This window comes from Macaca thibetana, chromosome 7 (assembly GCF_024542745.1).
Source record: "Macaca thibetana thibetana isolate TM-01 chromosome 7, ASM2454274v1, whole genome shotgun sequence".
NCBI classification, from domain to species: Eukaryota; Metazoa; Chordata; class Mammalia; order Primates; family Cercopithecidae; genus Macaca; species Macaca thibetana.
The window spans coordinates 96,173,821-96,188,974 of NC_065584.1; the positions used below are offsets into that span (position 1 = coordinate 96,173,821).

Here is a 15,154-nt window from a genome sequence, read left to right on the forward strand (position 1 = left end):
TATTGAAAAATCCAAATATTTCAGAGAAAGACTTTGGATTTCCAAACTTTTGTTAAAATCCTTAAAATCTACCAATTTTGAGACTCTATGGACACAAGAAAATGATTGGCTAGCATTGTCTACATCAGAAAAGGTATTCTTTTAGCTGCCCAATTTCTGTCAACCTCTGAAATTTGTGACTCCTCACATAGAAAGGCAAGTGACAATTTCAGACTGAGTCCAACTGCCTATGCTACAATGGTTACTAGAGACATGAATGCAAATGAGATGGTTCTACCTCCAAGAAACACACTAATTAGGATAAATAAGGTGAGAACACCTTTTAATTATGAGGCAGGAGTGAAATCTTGGGTAAATTACTTCAAAATTTGAGTTTTGCTTTCTTTTCAAACTCACAGGGAGTCTAGAAGATGAAATAAGATAATTTGTGGTTATCAGCTGTCTGTAAGTGCTTGAAAAAGTCACTGCTATAACATATCAACTTAGAAAAGGCAAATTACTGCATCTTAAATATGAAATCTTCCTTTCCAAAAGCAATACTGTTTTATTGCTAAAAACTTTTTCTAACATTTAAAAATTTTCTCTTTGTGGCTATCATATATTGCTTTTATATTTTTGGTGCCCATTGTAAATAAAATCACTTCTTCCATTATGTTTTTCAAACTTGTCATTATTTACATATAAAAGCAAATAATTTATATATATGTTTTTAACATTAGCAGCCTTACTGAATATTCTTTATTGTATCAAATAGTTTATTTCATTCCTGTGAGGTTTCTAAGAATATAGTCACATAATCTACAAATAAGGATCCTCTTCTGTTTTCTTTCTTTTATTTTTACCTTTGTTTTTTTCTGCTTGATTTTGTTACTCCTACAAAAAATTGTTAAACTGTTCAGAAGGATATCATTGTTTAATTCTTGGCTTTAATGAAAATACTTCTAGAGTGATAAATCATATCACATTAAGAACACACACACAAACCATTTTTAATACCAGAAAATTTACACATAGGTGATCATTATTCTTTATATCTTTGAAATGTTTTATAAATACTCTTTCATATCTGTTCCAAACCTAATAAAAACATGTTTTAAACAAAAATTTGTCCAGCAATTTTAACAAGGGTATAATTTTTAAAATCAAGAATGGTTGGTAGCTAACTGTTCTTTCAGTATCCTCTGAGATAAGGATGGTTCTATCCTTTTCATTTAAAGACACCAATATGGTGATGTGTTGTATTTATAATTTCATAATTTGAAGCAATCTTGTATTTCTGGGAGAAACTCCTTCACTGAGGTAAAACCGTGTTGTTGTATTTTATTTTCTAACACTTAAAGATGTTTTGCACAGACACTCATTTTTGTCAACCTTCCTCAGTCCTATTCTTCTCACTTCTAAAGGCAACCTTGTCCTAAATTTGATGTGAATTTTTCCCACCTGAGGGCACCTTAGGTATATATTAGGAATAACAAACAAAATAAAAATGTTCCTATTGTTCTGCAAATATTTTAACCAATAGTATATTTTATAGTTCTTTTCATGGTGTATACATAAATCAAGTACATTTATTTTAACTAATATAGTTCCCATTCAAATGAATGCTTTGCAAGTTGTCAACTCTACTCCCTCATCAATGCAAACATGGGCTGAAATAGCGGTTTTATGTAATCAAATATATTAGTATTTTACATGAGGATTTGTGCCTTTAATGTTCAGTGTTCTACTTAAGAAATCATATTCTACCTTGAGTTAATACAGCTATTTCCTTGTGTTTTCTTCTAAAAGATAACCGTGTATGATCTTTATTCTGTCTCAATTTTGGTTTTGCTTTCATTTTTTCTTTACCTCAGGCAATTCAATGTCAACTTTTTCCTTATAGCCATCTTTTACAGCTAAATTCCTGTAACGATCCCCATTTTTCTCGTTAACCTACATTGCTACTTCTGTCAATATACCAAGTTCCCACATGAATGTGTCTATTGTTTCTGAGCCCTCTCAATTCTCCATTGATATATTTTCCTATATTTTACCAAGACCACATTTTTAAACTATAATTTAGTAACCATACAATATCTGAGTGGCCAAGTCTCTTATTACACACTCAAAATGATCTTGGATATTTTTTCACCCTTTACTCTTCCACATGTATTTCAGAATTAATTTGTAAATTTCTAAACAACTCAGAAAAATTAAGACTGAGATTGTCTTTATAATTTAAAGATAATTGGTATCTTGATATTGACATTTCATAATGATTATTTCTCTACATTCAGAACTTCTTTCAGGTATCTCAAAATATTTTATTATTTTCACTGTACTAATTTTCCATGTTTTTTTTAAGTAACTTGGAGTTTAACACTATTATAAACAGCAATGGAACAATTTTAAAGTTTATCATTTAATTGGTTAATGCTGGGTACAGAAATACTAATTTTTATACATTGTTCACTTTCTTTCGGAGCCCTCTTATTAGCTGTAAGAGACTGCAAATACATTCTTTTGTAGATCTGATGTAGAAAATCATATAAACTGTAAATCATGATGATTTTCCTTCACCTTCTTCCATTCTGTACTTTTCTCCTAGTGCTAAACTTTTTTTTTTTGATGTGTAAGTGTGAAATTTTGAAATACTTTTTGGATCAATGAAAAAAATCAAACCACACTGATTTCCTCCAGTGTGACTTGCTCCATCAACTTTCCTTTATTTAAAATTTTATAATATCAAATATATAATCTTTTCCTATATTTTTCTATCTTTTCAAATGTTTCTTTTTTTATAAAATAAAACATAGCAAAAAGTAGAGCCAACAGTAATTTCTTTATTAGGTAAAGCTAGAAATTTTCCTATTTGTTACCTATTTCCCTTTCCCTATTAAATTTTTTTTTGGGAATTGAGGGTTTTAACTATATACTAAATGGTGGTTATTTCTAAATGCCTGTCTACTGGGTAAATGGACTTTATTATTATTTTAAATTGCTAAATGTAACTTCAAGTAAAAAGAGGCTGACATAAAGCTATGGAGAAAAATCAGGACACATCATTTTAAATTTGCTTTCTTCATTTTAAAACTAAATATGTCTTTGAAAAAATTACTTGAACAGCTACCAGTATTAAGGAGATGGTTGTTTTAGGTAAACACCTCATTTGCCATAGCATTTGCCTCTATCAGGAATACTTAAGCAATCCTAGAAATGTTTTACAACAAAAATTGAGTTATATTTAAATATCACATTCAAATAACCTAAAACCCTTTTAGAGTGAGACCTTAGTGCCTTTAGATATATTTTTTAAATAAATGCATAATTCCCATTTCTGTAGTAAAGAACTGATTTCCTAACAAACATATCTTTCAGGAAAAGCAAATATAAACCCTAGAAAAACATTTTATTTTAGAAAAAAGCGTAATTATCTGAGCATCTTCAAAGAAAGAAAGAGAGTTGTAACTTTGAAAGAAGGGATCAGATCTGCATGGAATTAATTAAAAATGTTTGTATCTTTGATCCAAGGGCAGCTGCAGTCACTCTGATAGTACCAGTTATATAAAACTCCAATGAACATTTGACCATTACTTCTGAATGGAGGAAACAGGAATGCACTCAAGGACAACCAAGACCACTGGAGAGTGCAGAGGTACACTGAAAGGAGAGTGTAAGCAAAGGTTAACCCCAAATTCAGTATGTGAATGCCGCTAAAGTTGCTGGCATACATGCAGAGCACACTCAAAGCAGTCTAAGATCAAAGCTATCACCATAAGACATGTGATAAAGTTTGCATTTTGAGTCTAATAAAATTAAATGCCTTCCTTTTTAAAAAAAAAAAAAAAAAAAAAAAAAGTTGTTTAGAAGAATGTAGCAGAATTTAGAGTCTCCACAACATAGAACTGCTGATATCTAAGATACAATTCAAACACCACTCAACATACAAAGAGTCAAGAAAATGGAAACTATTTTCCAGCAAGAGACAATCAAAAGATACCAACTCTAAGGTGAACTTTATGTTGAAATTATCAGAAATGAACTTTAAAACACCTATAAAAATCATGCTCAGTGAGGCAATGGAAAATAAACTCACCATGGGTAAAACAGTAAATATAAGCATAAAATGGAAACATTAAAAAATAATTGCTCAACTAAAAAATACAACATTAAACATTTTAAAAATCAATGGATATTTTTAGTAGCAAAATTAAGAATGAAAAAGTCAGTGACTATAAAGATATCAAGAGAAACCATCAAATATAAAAGACAGAAAATAATAGAAAAAAATTAATAGAAGGTCTGGAGACCGTCAAAATTTCAAAAGTTCTAACACGGGTATTTGGAATTTCAGAAAAAAAGAATGGGTAGAAAAATATTTAAAGAAGAATTGGCTGAATACTTTTCAAATCTAGGAAAAGACAAAATGTACAGATTAAAGAAGTCCAGAGGACCTCAAGAGGAGTAAATTTAAAGAAATCCAGCTTTGGGGATAAATAGCATCACCATATTTCTGGAAAATAAAGATAATAAGAAAATGTTGATAAAAACTAGAGAGAAATGACATTATCATAAACACAACAATTTGAATCACCATAGATTTGTCATCAGAACCCACGGAGGCAAGGGGATAATACAATAGCATTTTTAAAGTACAAAACGAAAACAAAACCAAAAACTTTAGACTCGGAATTCTATATCCAGTAAAAATATCCTATAAGAATGAAAGTTAAAGATTTAGATATGAGAAAATTAAAAGAATTTTTTATCAGTAGATATCTGCACATCACTAAATACTAAAGGAATTCTTCAAGGTGAGGAAAAAATGATACCAGATGGAAATGCAAACTTCAGGAAGAAATAAGTATCAGAAGTGGTAGATACATAAGTAAATAGAAAATATTATTTCTTTTATTTTTCAGAATGTTTATAAATGGTTAAAGCAAAGCTTATAACATTATCCTGGTGAGGTATATAATGTATTTAGGTGTGAAACACAGGGAAACTAATATAAATGAGGTTAGAGGTAGATGGACATTTAGACTTAGATGACATGTAATGCTTCTATGTTTTAGATGAAGTTATACAATATTAATCTTAAATTGACTGTGAAAAGTTAAGGGGAAAATACACACACATACACCTTAATACTCAGAGCAACTACATAAAAAAGGCAGGGAGAAATAAATTGTAAAAGTAAACAGATAAATGGAAATCTAAAAGTCAAAAGAAGAGAAACAGAGTAAGAAAGAGGTAAATATAAAATAATTAAAATCCAACAATACAAAAAATACATTAAATATTAATGAAATAAAACACTATAAACAAAAAAGACAGAGATAAAATACAATGAATAACTGTGGCAAAAAAAAAAAAACAAAAACAAAAACAAAGGAAAAAATGGTAAAATACAACCTAATAGAACTGAACAATATATAAGTTGAATTATTTATCGAAAATGTCTGCGCTAAGAGAAATTTAGGGGCAAATGGTTTCACTGTTGAATTCTACTCAACATTGAGAAAAGAAAGAGTATCACTTTGGAAAGAATACTTACCAACTATTTTATGAGGCCAGTATTACCCTAATATCAAAATCTGACAAAACTGTTACAAAGAAATAAAAATACAGACAAATGACCAAATATGAACTTAGATGCAAAAATCTTCAAGAAAATAGTAGTCAATTAAATCAAGAAATATATGAAACTAAATTATAACCAAGTAGAATATGTTCCAAGAATGAAAAATTGATATCATATTCAAAAATCAATGTAATTCACAATATTGACAGAATAAAGGAGAACAGGTATGTGATTATTTCAACAGATACAGAAAAAGCTTTTGACAAAAATTCAACACCCTTCTACTCTTAACAAATAATAATTGGAAGGAATTTCATCAATTTGTTCAAGGACATCTGTAAAAATTTTGTAGCTACCATATTTGATCATACTTGGCAGGGGTTTACTGTACATAAATTGTACCTTGAGAAGTTGATTAAAAAGACAAATACAAGTTAAAAAAGAAATGACTCATGCATGCAACCACATGAATCTTAAAAACACATGAGTGGTAAAAGCCTTCTACAAAATAGTACCTACTGTTTGATTCCATTTATATCAAGTTCTAGAACAGACAAAATTATTTTACAATGGGAAAACTTGCATGCACCCCTTAAATTAGAAATTAGGCAAGCATGTCTGCTTTTGCTACTTCTATTCGGTATTTAATGGAATGTGTTAGCCATTACAATAAAGTCAAACAATGAAACAAAAGGCGTAAATGTAAGAAAAAAGGTACAACTTTTTTTAGCAGATGACATAATTTTTTAAATGTAGAAAATCCTAAGGAATCTACAAAGCAAATCCTAGAAATCACAATTAAATTCAGCAAAGTCCATGATACAAAATTATTATTAAAATATCAAAATCATTTTTAGATATTAATACTAGCAGCAAAACATTAAAAAATGAAATTTTAAAATTTCCATTTATAGTAGCACCACAAAAGCAACACAATATTTTGGAATAAAATTTATAAAACATGAGCAAGATATCCTCACTGGAAACTATGAAATATTGTTGAGAAACATTACAGAATACGTAAATAAGAAAATAAATATGCCTAGTTCACGGAGTGGAAGATTCGGTATTGTTAAGGTGGCAGTTATTCACAAATTGACCTACCGATTCAAGCAATCCTTATTTTATAGAAATGGACAACCTGATTCTAAACACTAAATGAAAATGCAGGCCGGGCGTGGTGGCTCATGTCTGTAACCCTAGCACTTTGGGAGACCAACACAGGTGGATCACCTGAGGTCAAGAGTTCAGGACCAGCTTGGCCAACATGGTGAAACCCTGTCTCTACTCAAAATAGAAAAATTAGCCAGGTTTGGTGGCACATGGCTGTAATCCCAGCTACTCGGGGGGGCTGAGGCAGGAGAATCACTTGAATCCAGGAAGCGGGGGCTGCAGTGAGCTGAGATTGCACCACTTCACCCCAGCCTGGGTGAAAGAGCGAAACTCCGTCTCAAGAAAAAAAAAAAAAGGAAGAAAGAAAAAGAAAATGCAAATGACATACAATAGTCAAAACAATTTTACCAAATAACACACTAGCTGACTTCACAAGTTATTATGAAGCTGTAGCAAAAATAGAAGTAGTGCTGGTGAAAAGACAGACTTATACATCAATGGAATAGAAGACAGAGTCCAGAAATAGATCCACATAAAAGTGGTTGATTTTTAAGAAAGTTGCCAATGTAATTCAATGGAAAATAATTGGATTTTTTTTAAACAGTGGCACTAGAAAAACCGGATATATGTATGGGGAAAAAATCACCTACTCTTACCACATAACATACCAAATTTAACTCTAAATGGATTATACATCTAAATGTAAATTCTAAAATTTTAAGACTTCTAAGAAAAAAGGATAGGAGAAAAACTTGCCATCTTAGAGTGGGCAAAGATTTCTTAGGATACAAAAAATATGAAGAGTAACATAAAAATAGAAAAAAAAAATAGGCTGGGAGTGGTGGCTCACCCCTATAATCTCAGCACTTTGTGAGGCCAAACTGGGAGGTCTGTTTGAGGCCAGGAGTTTGAGACCAGCCTGGGCAACATCACAAAAATGAGCTGGGTATGATGGCATGTGCCTGTAAGTCTCAGTTACTCAGGAGGCTGAGGCAAAGAAATCACTCAAGCCCAGAGGCTACAGGCTGCAGTGACCCATGATTGCACCATCGTATTCCAGCCTGGGTAACAGAGTCAGACAGCAACCCCCCCACCACACACACACACACACACACACACACACACACACACACACACACACACAAAAGACTTCATCAAAATATACTCCCCTTTTGCTCTTTGGAAGGAAAGGAAAGGGCAAATCACAAAATGAAGAAAATATTTTCACTACATATACTGAAAGGGAACTTGTTTCCAGAAGACAAAAAAATTCTTACAATTTAATAAGATGACTCAATACAAATGGGCAAAATATTTGACCAAATCCTTCAAACACAAAAAGCCATATGAATACCTACAAACACATAGGAAGATATCCAACATGATTATGCATTAGGAAATCACAAATTAAAACCACTACAAAATCTGATTTCACATGTATTAGAAGGGCTAAAATTTAAAGCATTGGAAATATAAAGTGTTGACAAAAATGTGGAACAACTGCAGCTCTCACACATCCTTGGTAAAAACACAAAATGGTACATCCAATTTGAAAAACTGTATGGCAGTTTCTCAAAACATTGAACATATATTTATCATAATACAGCTTTTCTACTTCTGTATAATATGTCTCACAAAAGTCTTGTCCACAAATGTTCATAGCACAGCAGCATTATTCTAAATAACCAAACTGGAAATGGCCCAAATGTCAACCAAAAAGTGAATATATCCATACAGTAGAACAATACTCAGAAACACAACAGAAAAATCACGTATGTTAGGACCATTGCTTGAAGCTTGGTTTCTCTGGCACCAAGGAAACTTCTTACTCTACCATGCATGTCTTCCCAGTATGTTCCATGACACAGGTGCAGAGGTGACCAGAAAGTGTAATTTCAAAATACTGCCTTAAATTTTCAGCTGCAAATATTTATTCACTTTGTATCCTAAAATTTATCTGCAATAGTTTTTATGAAAATATATACATGCTAAATCTCAGATAGGAGAAAGTGACTCTGAAAAGATTATTTTTTTCCTGAGGAAAACCCTAAAGATCAAAATACCTTCAAGAGTCTGTAGCTCCAAGATAGCTGTGACTGAAGAACTTAGCTAGCATTGCCATAGACACTTGAACAAATCTAACAAATCCTCTATGTATTGTTTCTTTAACGAGAAGGATGTTATCTCATGTCACAAAAATTTTAAAAGAACAAATCAGGTTATGTCTATCAGGTTTCATGATGAAGTGGTGATGAATTGGTCTGTAACCAATTAAGTAATCAACCAAGCTATTAACTATCTTCTAAACATTCAAGAGAATGCCTCTACTAAAAAGTAGTTAACTTCAGATACCAAGTTCAATGAATGACAGGGCTGTTCCCCTAAATACTCTGGGATCTCATTTGAAATTATCTTAAGATTCTGTCCTTTTGTCCTTCAAGAGTGAATTTGAGATTAGGAAACAGCCAAATTACAAGAAGCCGAGTCTCTGAATAATTCTCAAAAACACTGCTTTTGTTGAAACAAAGCAAAATATGATTATAGAGATTAGAGTGTGCATCTTATGGCTTACACACTGTCCATGAAAGTAGTGTTTTAAAAAACTGAAAAATGAAATCAAGAGCCTCATTTGAATAAATATATTTCATTATGGTTGTTCACACAAAATCATGGGTTGCTTTATACTTCTATTTTGTAAATAGCTAGGCATGCCACAGACGTTTGGGAATCTAGCCAACATGGCCATTATATAGCATAGAACTTTGACCCAAAATTGGTCAAAGTAACCAGGTAATCTTAAATTGCTCTTCTGTTTTGTAGTCACCTAAGATGACATAAGTACATTAAGTATGTAATAATAAAATTAAGTGTTCTTTTGTGGTAGGAAATCATAAGAGAAGTCTATATGTTCTCTATATTTGCCATCATATAAATTAAGTTTCAGCTAATGAAAAATCTACTTTCTGTTATGTTACCCATTCCTACACCACAAAACAAATATAAGAAAAAGAATAGATGGACCCAACATCCACCTTCCTTCCCACCGACCCAAACTCTCCAACCTTACTAAACTCCTGGGTTAAAATTGAAACAAGAACAACATCCCAGGAAGTCCAAGGAAGGGCTAGTTGATTTCTTCTGGTGTAAGGTACTGCTAATTCAAAATCTAATGATTCTGTATGAATACTTAAGAGGGTTAGAAGCTGGTTCATCTGAAAAGTACTGAAGAAGGTTCTAAATTTCTTTTAAAAACCACGGGAGTGGTCCTTCAGACAAGAAAATAAGAAAGGGCAGCAAACAGACACAGATACTCTTCAGAATATTTTGTACATCAAATCATTTGTCATAATAAAGATAAAATCTAGATATTTGAAACAGTATATCTTTAAATAATCATACAATATTTATGAAAAATCATCCTATTGTACAGGGCATAATTTAGAGGGGGAAATCACATAAGTAAGATTATTTTAGTATAAACATATTGGGTAAAGGTGAAACAAAGCTGTGTTAATTCTGTTCAAAAAAAATCCAGGGTTAAATTTTTAAAAAATTTTAATTTGACCAGGTACACATTCATTTCTAAGGTAACAGATCAAGCCCCTTCTCAAGAAGTTGTAACTGCCTTTTTTTTGTTAAAGCAGGAAAAACATGTCTTACATATCATTATACCAAAGCAAAACAACAACAAAACACGACTAGGTGTTATCATGTGCATCGAACTGATTAAAATATTCCATTTTTCCCTAGCCAACATTAAGACATCCAGACCTCATAATTTAACAGTTAAGACCTTTCATTAACTGGCTCAGACTTGGTTGTACATAATAATCCAACTGCACCATACATTCTAGGTTCCTAATCACACTGCACCATTTGCAAACCCTAAGATATAAAACGATGTTCAGGACTTTGCTTTTGAACATACACCTTTCTCTAATTTAGAAAGCTATTTTCTCAACTGCTTGACTATTTCTTCACTTATAATGTTCTATCCCTGGACCATACAAACTAAACTCATCTTCCTGTCACTACTTTATTTCCTGGATAAATTTATTACTCATTTTTTCTTCAGTACTGATTTGTTAAACACCTACATTGACTTAGACACAAGAATAAACAAAAACAAACTAAAAGCAGCCTTTATGTAGCTTACATTGTATATGAGGGTTGAAGATGAGATAGAAAAATAAACTATGTATATATATCAGGCGGTAAAAGATCCACCATGAGAAAACAAAACAAAGAAAAGGAAGGGAAGGAATATCAGGCAGTGGGGTTGGGTTTGCAATTACAAGTAAGGTAATTAGGGAAGACATCACTGAGAGGGCAATAAGTGAGCAAAGACCTTGGAGGAGGTGTGGGTATCTAGGTGAATAATGTTTCCAGGCAGAAGAAATAGCAAACGCAAAGGCCCAAAATTGGGAGTATGCCTTCTTCCAGTGTTTTGTTTATTTTATTTTTTAGTTTTGAGATGGAGTCTCGCTCTGTCACCCAGGCTGGAGTGCAGAAGCATGACCTCAGCTCACTCACTGCAATCTCCACCTCCCAGGTTCCAGTGATTCTCCTGCCTCAGCCTCCAAAGTAGCTGCAATTAAAGGTGCCCACCACCATGCTTGGCCAATTTTTTTTTTTCATATTTTTAGTAGAGACTGGTTTTCACTATGTTGGCCAGGCTGATTTCGAACTCCTGACCTCAACTTATCCTCCCACCTCGACCTCCCAAAGTGTTAGGATTACAGGCATGAGCATAATCCTCCAGTGTGTGTGTGTGTGTGTGTGTGTGTGTGTGTGTGTGTGTGTGTGTTTTTTAAAAAAGGCAGCATGGACTCCTTGTGTCTGAAACAAAGTGAGCAAGAAGATTGGAAAGAGAAGTGTGGAAGGAACAGGAGTTGGCCACAAGGGGCCTGGTTGATGGCTGTAAGGTCCTTGCCTTTTATTCTAAGGGATTTGTTAGGCTGGCAAGAGGGCAGGAAGCAGAATAACATAATTTGACTCATATTTAAGAAGAATCACTGTGGTTGCATAATGAGAACAAATCATGAAGAGACAACACGTATTTCACGATTGAAAAGACCAGGTTAGAGTTAATTGTGTCCTATAATTAAGGTGATGGCAGTGGAATTAGTGGGAAGTGACCATGTTTTGACTAGTTAGAAACTAGGGACAGAGGAGTTGCAAACAGTTTAGATGAGAAGATAAAAAGGGAATGATTGAGAATGATTCCAAGATTAAGAGCTTGAAAAACTTGGATGAATGGATTTGTCCATGCAATGAGACAAAGTCTGTAGGAAGAGCAGGTTTGGGGAGGGGAGTAAGAGGTGCCCATTGGATGTCCATGTGGAGACACAGAGTAAACCTTAGATACATGGTTTGGAATTCAGGGTAGAGGTTATGGTTAGACACATAAATTTGTGGATTATCAGACTCCAGATGGCATTTAAAGATATCAGACTGGATAATCTTAGCAAGAAAGCAACTAGAAAGAAATGGCCCAGAATTGATTTCGACAAAAGTCCAAATTTAGAGTTTGAAAAGACAGGGGGTCAGAAAAAGAGCCTGAGGAAATGCCAGAAAAAGAGACAAAGAGATACATTAGGAGATGGCTGTATTCTTGAAAATAGATAAAGTATTTTAAAGAGGACGGACACAATATACTTACAAGTAAGATACTGAGATATGGTCATTGGTGACTTGAAATGAGCAGTTTAGTAAAATGATGAGGCAAATATTAGACAAGAGTGAGTTTAAGAGAATGGGGAAAATTGTAGACAGGAGACATAACTCTTTGAAAGGGTTTATTACAATGAAGAGCAGAGAAATAGGGTGATAGCTAGAAGGGACTGTAGCAATAAATGAGGAGAGAGAGAGAAATAAAATTATGAGGCAGGAGATGGGAAATAACAGTTGGAGCACTACTTTTGAATCAGTGTTAAGGGTGGAATCCACTGTAAAATGGAGGGTTGGTCTTGGCAACAATTCAGGTCATCCATAGCTACAGAAGGAAAAGCAGATGACACAGGCATAGATGTTGGTAGGGGGATAGCAGTAGAGGGGCACTTAGATGTTGGTAGAGGGTAGCAGTAGAGGGGCACTTATGTCAATCATGGTCATTCTGTGAGAGTGAGGATAAGCAAAAGAACTATTAAAAGTTCAAGGCAGAAGAGAAATTATGAAATAGTCTAAAGAGTGAATAGTCTAGAAGAGTAAAAAGGAGAGTAGATTATAGAAGTGCAATGGAATTGTCAGGATGTACGAAATACGTGGTTTTTTTGGGCGGGGGAGGGGGGGGAACCAAGCTTACTTGAGGTTCTGGTAATCAAGTCTAATGAAAGTAGAGAAGGCAAGGAAATTATTTTAAAGATAGACTATGTGATCTGAGATATTGGTGAGGAATGGTATAAAGGAGAGAAAATAAAATGTAAACACAATGGGTACACTAACAGATTAAAAGGAGCTGAACAGAAAATTAGTGAACTGAGAGATAATTCCAAAGAAATTGAGGACACAGACCATAGAAGCAAGGTTATAGATATACAGGTGAGGTTAAGACACACGGAAGGTAGAAATGAGAAGGTCTGATAGGTGTCTGGGGTAGAGAGAGGGGTTAAACAGAGAATGGAGAAGAAGCAATATATAAAGAAAAAATGCCTGAGGATTTTCCAGAAATGCTGAAAGATTAATATAGGAAACCCCCTTCCCCTAAAAATTCCTTGTCAGGATAAATTAAGAATGATCTATATCTAAAACTATCATAGTAGAACTGAAAAAACAACTGGGAAACGAGGAACACTTAAAAGCAGCTAGAGAAAAAATAGTTCAACTACAAAGGAAAAGTAATTTGAGTGACTTTATTCCTCAAGGCAACAGGGAAAGCAAGACGACAGCAGAATAATTTAACATATATATTCTTTCAGTCTTTCAATTTAGAATCCTGTATGTCACAAATTATCTGTAAAGGAGAGTAAAGCAGAGACATTTTCAGAAAAACATGAGCTAGGAGTGCTTCTCACCAGAAGACCCACATGAACTTAAATATCAAAGATATACTTGAAACAGAAGGACAACTGCCCCAAATATAAAGGCAAAATGCAAAAATGTATGGTGCTGAAAAACAATGGTAAATGTGTATACCAGTGTAAATAAACATTGACTTACAAAAGTGAAGTATAATTTGTAATGAGACTGTCCAGAATTTAAATAGGGTAAAGCAAAAGCCTACAAATTGGGAGAGGTATGGTTTGATTTAAATAATTCCGATACTATTGTTGTTAAGCTGGCATGTTAAGTACAAGATAAACTTCAGCTTTTCAGTATGGAGAAAATTTTTCTCAATATTCCTTTAAAAAAAAAAGCTGTGAAAACTGCTTAATATACACAAACCAACAATTTGAAGATATCTGAGAATAATCAAGGCTTCTAGGACCTGAGGAGACAGGATCAAAAACAAATACACTCCCTTAGTTTGCTATTGCTTCATCTCTTTCGGGGTTGGTTTCATTCCTATTTGTTTGTTTCCTTGTTGATATGGTTTGGCTCTGTGTCCCCACCCAAATCTCATGTCCAATTGTGATCCCCACGTGTCAGGGGAGGGGCCTGGTAGGAGTTGATTAAATCATGTGGGTGAACCTCCCAGTTGCTGTTCTCATGACAGTGAGTTCTCATGAGATCTGGTTGTTAGAAATTGTGTGGCACTTTTCTCTTCCTTGCTGTGTCTCTCCAGCCCCACCATGGTAAGACATGTTGCTTCCCCTTTGCCTTCCAGCATGATTGTAAGTTTCCTGGGGCCTCCCAGTCATGCTTCCTGTTAAGTCTGCAGAGGTGTGAGTTCATTAAACCTCTTGTCTTCATAAATCACCCAGTCTCAGGTATGTCTTCATGTCAGCGAGAGAATGGACGAATACACTTGTTTTTGTCAATTCCCTGTGCAGGACACAGCAATCAACAGAGTACAAAGTACTAACCTAGAGTTTGCTTCAATCATAAAAATCTGGGGAGGCAAAAATGGAGTGCATGCATGGTAACTGTAGCAGCTAGGACTTAAAAAACAAAAATAAAGAGGATAAAAAAAGAATAGCAGAGAGTCAAGCTAGACAGTCTACATTCATTTCTCCTCAAAACAGTTACTAATTCTTAAGCCATGCATGCTTAGGATGAAGGTTGAGACCAAGCAGAAAGTAGCTGCTAAAATCTTCTGGCAATGTCACAGGGTTGAGAGACAAAATTAGAGGTGAGGGACTATTTAAAAAGAAGGGCCCTAGTAAATACTGTATAGTTTTGTTGAGAATCCTAAATGGCTACATACTAGGCATGGGGTAAAACTAGAAATAGACACATCCTTAAGATGCCTGGAATCCTACCTTGGATCATCTCCATCTATGATGGGATCAGAGTGACTTGCTATATTCTAAATGCCTACTCTATATATTCTCTGGTAGAAGATAACATAGTCCACGCCCCCCTTTAAAATGTTCTAAT

General features: G+C 33.8%; 1 protein-coding gene across 3 annotated transcripts in view; it reads right to left on the reverse strand.

Moving 5' to 3' along the window:
* Positions 1-15,154, reverse strand: part of MCTP2 (multiple C2 and transmembrane domain containing 2) — a 259,899-nt gene that overhangs the window by 44,146 nt on the left and 200,599 nt on the right. The gene's annotated exons all lie outside the window — the stretch shown is intronic.